Genomic DNA, 6,131 nt, shown 5'->3' with positions numbered 1-6,131 from the left:
AAAAACCCTCTCTTGTATGTCCTTAATTTTATTTTCCAGATGCTGCCTTTTAGTCTTGGCTTCCTTTGACTTCTTGCCTGTATAGCTTATAATATGACCTCTAATAAATGCTTTAAAGGCATCCCATCTGGTGSATGCTGTWGTTTGATTTGTGTTCAATTGAAAGAACTCATCAATTTGTAGCCCAATATATTTAACAAAATCCTCATCCTGCAWCCATTTATGCTGAAAGCGCCATCTAGGGGGGTCTCTRGTGAGATTTTCATCACAGTAGCTCAGACAACATGGCGCGTGATCTGAGATCACTATGCTGTCATACATACAGTTTTGAATTTTAGATATTAGTTCTGTTGAGATTAAAAAATAGTCTATTCGGGAGTAGGTCTGAAATGTTGCTGAATAACATGAGTAGGTTCTAGTTTGTTGATGAAGTTCCCTAAAGATGTCTACCAGTCTAAGAGCTTTCATAAACATCTGTATAGTTGTTCTACAATTACYATGTGTCAGATCTGACCCTGTGGATCTATCCATTTCTGGAATAAGGGTGCAATTAAAATCCCCTGCGATCACCAAGCGCCCCTGTAGTGATGAAAGTAAGAGGAACAAGTCTCGAAAAAACCCCGGGTCATTAACCATAGACCATAGACATTAACCAGGTTAATTTTTTCCAATAGTAAGGAGCCCTGGATTATCAAATATCTACCCTTCTTATCTTTGATAACATTGTTTACAAGAAATGGGACAGATTCATGKACAAGAGTCATAACTCCTCTTGCTCTAGAAGAAAATGCTGAAGTGAATWCMCTACCCCGCCACSTCCTCCTGACCCGSCYCTCATCCTCTTCCATAAGATGTGTCTCCTGCAGAAATACWATTCTGGAATCCAAATCATRCAATCTATTAATGACTTGTTTAACCTTCTTTAGGCGTTGTAGGCCCCTGCAGTTCCATGTAATCATTTTAAGATTTAAAGCTTTCGACATGTATAATTAACCAAATTACCGGAAATKGAGAGAAAAAAACAGTATACCCCATACGAACATGAACATGTGAGAAGCTTAAACATCAAAATAAAACGTACAACATATCCCCTAAACCCGAACTTCCACACCACGACCGACCTCCTAGGGTCTCCCTCCCCCCTCTGTACACCTCCCGTTATCGCGTGTGACCGACCCACAYGCAGTGAGGAGCAGTCTAACCACTCAATAACCAAAACTAAAGTTTTTTTCTACCGATGCTGTTCACTATGTATAACATTTTAACCTTCCACATGTTTGCACACGGGTTTGAACTTATTGTTCACATCGACCAGCATGTGCTTATTCTTGGCATGTCTAAGCAGAACTAAATGTGTCCATAATAGTCCATTTCTGTTCCACTATCCATAAAATTAACCGAACTAGGCGACAGTAAGGCCAAACAAATTCACAAAATGTTAATTTAAGAACCGTATGGGTGTTCAGCCCTTTGTTACCTCCCCGTCGGTTTTCTTCTGGAGCTTCTTTAGAAACTCGCGTGCATCCGCCGCTGTTTTAAAAGCATGAGTTCGGTCCTGATGAGTTACCAGCAGCTTGGTTGGGTGAGCCACCCCGTGGCGCAATCCCAGTTTGCGCAACTCCGTTCGTATCGGGTCGAACTGCTTCCGAAGCTAGAGCAGACCCGCCGCGGCGTCTGGGTAGAATCGGACTTGCTGATTCTGGTAGCTAATGTCAGAATTAGCCTTTGATGCAAGGGCAATAAGCTGTTTATCCTTGTAGCTGAGAAATCTCATTATTAAAGTGCGGGGCGTGGCGGTGTTGTCCCTCCGGGGTCCAATTCGATGCGCTCTTTCCACGGTCACCGCTCCAACACCGAGGGTCTCCGGCAGCCACTTTTCCAGGAACTCGCATGCATTTTGTCCTTCAGCTCCCTCCGGCAGGTTGACCAGCCTCAGGTTGTTTTGTCTCGACCTGGACTCCACATCCATAACTTTATCTTCCAGGCCTTTCTTCCTGGCCTCTAGCGTTTCCACCTTAGCACGTAACGTTTCTATCTCATTCTCCGCATCAGAAATGCGTGTTTCTGCTTCTGTAATTCGCTGAGCACAGTCAGTTATCTCTTTGCGTACACTGTCAATGGAGTCCAGAACTTCGTCAAATCTAGAGGAGAAATCCTTTTGGATTGAATTAACCACAGACAGTATTTGGTCCACCTTGCTGCTTTGAGACTTCGGGCTCTCTTCTCTGTCTGCGGCAGCCATTGGAGCTGAGCATGAGCTAGCATTAGCTTTCAGCATTTCACCTCAAAGATGATAATCCGTCAGTTTATGTTGTTTTGCTTTTTCACTTACTTCTTGGGACGCTTTTGCTGCTTTAGGCATTATTCCAATCACCCGTGCACACTGGCCGCTTAGTTCGTTTTGAAAGGAAGGTATTTTAGGTAGACTTTTTTGACAAGAACAGCAGAGCGGTGAGAGCACGTCCTTTCACCGCCATAACCGGAAGTTCACCTGTGGCCTTTTATTAGAAAACGGTGTCACCTGCGCAAAGCTCCGCCCACAACAGGAAGTTAGCATTAAAACAATATTCAACACCTTACTATGCTCCTCACAGTGGAAACTGACAGGTTAAATGTCTGAGACAACTTTTTGTACCTTTCCCCTAAACAACTATGTTGAACAATCTTTGTTTTCAGATCATTTGAGAGCTGTTTTGAGGAGCCCATGACACCGCTCTTCAGAGGAGATTCAAATAGGAGAACAACTTGGATTTGGCCACATTAAATACATTTTCTCATGATTGGCTACACCTGGCTATGAAGTTCAAAGCTTAATGAGGTTACCAAACCAATTTTGTGCTTCAGTAAGTCGGTGAAAAGTAGAAGTATTCAAATCAATAAAATGATAAGGGTACCCAAATTTTTACACCTGTCAAATTTTGTTTTGATGCATATTGCATATTTTCTGTTAGTACAATAAACCTCATTTCAATACTGAAATATTACTGTGTCATCAGTTATTAGATATATCAAACTGTTTTGGAATTATGAAAACGACAGAACGCTTTTTGTAAGAAACAAACAAAGCAACTCGCCTCACTCCACGTGTTATTTATAAAAGCTTTCTTACCGTGAGTTCGGTCTTGTTGGACCGCCGCGGTGTCACCTGTTGTTTTCCGCCGGGACATTGCTTAATATCAAAACGATACTAAAAAAGTAACTCTGCGAAATAGTACTTTTTCCACCATTTCACACAACGCATGGACATTTTCGTTCATGTTGGGTGTAGCAGTTAGCACTCATTAGCACCAGTGCAAATCTTCCTCTGGAGTTTAATGGCGGCTGCTTGACCAACTATGAAAGCGCATTACTGCCACCAACTGGACTGGAGTGTAAATGAAAGTTGACAGAAAAAAATACATTCTAAAAGTTATTTTTTCAAAAGTTACGTGACAGTATATTTTATTTTTATTATAATTAATTGCTAAAATGTTTTTAAATGTGTAGATGTTTACTTACTCAATTCTACTTTGAGCTGTCTCCTTTTTAGTTTATACAGAATATGATTCATCTGTGAGTTATATTTAGTGATTAACTAACAAAACGTTTAAAAAAAGAATACAAATGTTTATACTCTATCAGAAGGTATCACACACTTTCAACCGTTTTGTTCTTCAATTTAAACTCGAGAGTTAAGCAACTGAATACTGAAAAATCATCTGTAGTTTCTTAAGTCCTGTATTGCGATGTGGAATGGTGCCACTACCACTCCAATATAGTGTGACTCTGGGTCCAATATAGTGTGACTCTGGGTCTTTAAAGCAATCAGTCATTAACATTTAGTTTGAATATTATTCACAAAAATATTTTCTGTACAATGAACCACTATGGAACAGGTTTTTTTATTATTATTTTTGATTAAGCTGTGCAATGATAAATCTTCAAATGGGAGGAATGTCAAACTAAGGTCACGTTTAACAAAAGCCTATTGTATATAATCATGCATATTCTGCTTTTATATCATCAATTCAACCAAAACTAAGTTAAGTTTTTCAGTGCTCCTAACACACAATTAAAATATATTTTAATGGATAAGATAGATTATTATTTTAATATTCTTTCTCCAAACATGCTTCTTCATGGCATACTTCTATCACTGAACAAAACCTACAGACGTCTCAAAATGTGTTAAACTGTTTGACCCATTGCACTGCAACACCAACATGTATTTATATCTCCGTTTGAAGGAGTACATGTTGGAATACAGGCTTTTTTGAGCCAGTATTCCAGTATTTGTGATTAAATACTGAGAATGTTTAGTCACAGAGATTAGGAGACAATTTCAGAAGAGTCAACAACAACTTAGTATGCCATGAATACTAAGCCTGTAATACTATAATGACCAAAATTTTACATGTGCAAATGATTGGAACTTTGTCATGATGACACAACTGATGCTTAATGTAAAGCTCAGTGTTTTCACGTTGGCGGAAACACTTCTCCTGGAAATGTGTACAGCAGTCTGCATTCCATCACACAATCTTGACAGACATGCAATGTTGACAATATATCATCAGATTTACCCTGAAAATTGTACGTTGATATGCACACTTAAGTGTTAAGGTTACATCCCTAAGTTGAGCTAAGTGTGTTCAGTGCGGGATGGTGAAAGTCACACTAAATTTGTTCCATTTGTGTAACTTTGTAACATTAGAACATTTTCAGTATTAATGTCTGTTTTATACTTAAATCTCATTATTTCTCAATTAATAACACTGAGGAGTTTTGTCCAGGTCCTGGAACTAGTAAACAGGTGAACAGAAGGTAAAATGGGTTAGCTACAACAGGAATGAGAGTCAAAAGGCCAGTGCTCAACATAGGGCTGTATAAATAAATCGATTCGGCGATATATATCGATATTTTCCGCCCTTGGAAAGTGTCAATTTTTCATTCGCGAGTATCGATCCGTTAAACCATAGGGGTCCATAGACTTATAGCTCTTTTTAACATCTAGTTTGTTGCGTAGCAGCAAGGCTCCGCCTTCCTCAGTCTCACTTTTAACTTAAGCTTAAAGTGCACTTTATAAACTACACACCAGTTTTTAAATTGTGTTAATAGGCCAAGTATAACCGGAGTTATGCTAAAATTAGTAAACCATATTTTTCCAATTGTCAGAGAAACGTCAAAAGCGCCGCCGTTCCCGGCTTTTCCGGTTATGTGAGAGGGAATGAGCTTCCAAACGTACAAAACAAAACGAAACATTAGATTCCTGTGTTTTTGGAAATGTAAAATCTTCAATAAATAGATGGGCTGTATTTTGTTGCTGAGAAACGAAGTAAAGTTGCGCAAGTAACCGTGAAAGAGAAGCGGAACGGAGAAGCGGAAAGGAATAGCAGCGCGAACGGAGCAGCTGCAAAAGCAGTGAGATCGCAAAATTGATGCAAATTTCGACTGGTAGCATTCACTTCGTAATTAGTTTTTAGCTTAGCGGTTTCTATTCGGTATATAAAGGATTACCTGAAGAATGAACATTGGTTGATAACATCCGAAGCGGGGGCGAAGCGGCGCAGCGGCGCTGTGTTTAGAGCAGGGAGAGGAAGAGGAAAAACCCGCAGCCGGAATCCGCGGCGCAGTGAGGATTTCCATGGTAACAATGGCTGATCGATCATTCTTATTAGCAACAGACACAGAGTATCAGAGACTGAGAGAACGATGAGATCCTGGCAGTCTGAAAGGCAGCTACTCAGAGATCCAAGAAGGGGAATAGCGGCACTGCGTAGCTGCAGGGAGTCGATCCCTACGGGGTGAGACGGAGCCACGAYTTTAGCAGTTAGAAGAAAGCAGCTCACAGCCACGGCTAACTCCGGGAGCCAAGGTGGAAAAGCCTTTTCCCCCATAGTCTAAAAGACTGCATTTGTGGCTGCATTTTTACTCCAAAATGCAGCCACAGTGCCCAAAAGAAAAAACATAAATGCAATCATTTGCATATTGAGAGTCTACAGAGGTGATAATCTCCCCACTCTGCTCCTGGATTACCGTTTAAAATTTTGAGTTTTATGTCAAATCCACATGAATTAAATGACAGAAACTAATTCTCTCACTGCATCTTTGATTCATTTTGTCCAGCTGCAGACTGTTAGACTGTCCAATCA

General features: G+C 40.2%; 1 protein-coding gene and 1 long non-coding RNA gene across 3 annotated transcripts in view; one reads left to right on the top strand and one right to left on the bottom strand.

The window, feature by feature from the left end:
• Positions 1-2,856, bottom strand: part of LOC103470672 (uncharacterized) — a 10,802-nt gene extending 7,946 nt beyond the window's left edge. The window contains exon 1 of the long non-coding RNA XR_534512.1: positions 2,576-2,856. This is a non-coding gene — a long non-coding RNA (uncharacterized LOC103470672). The remainder of the gene's footprint in view (positions 1-2,575) is intronic.
• Positions 1-6,131, top strand: part of dhfr (dihydrofolate reductase) — a 36,491-nt gene that overhangs the window by 12,293 nt on the left and 18,067 nt on the right. The window lies entirely within an intron of this gene.

The sequence above is a fragment of the Poecilia reticulata genome, linkage group LG9 (assembly GCF_000633615.1).
Source record: "Poecilia reticulata strain Guanapo linkage group LG9, Guppy_female_1.0+MT, whole genome shotgun sequence".
In the NCBI taxonomy this organism is placed as follows: domain Eukaryota; kingdom Metazoa; phylum Chordata; class Actinopteri; order Cyprinodontiformes; family Poeciliidae; genus Poecilia; species Poecilia reticulata.
Note: the sequence above shows the minus strand (reverse complement) of the source record. Positions and strands in the feature narration are given on the sequence as shown.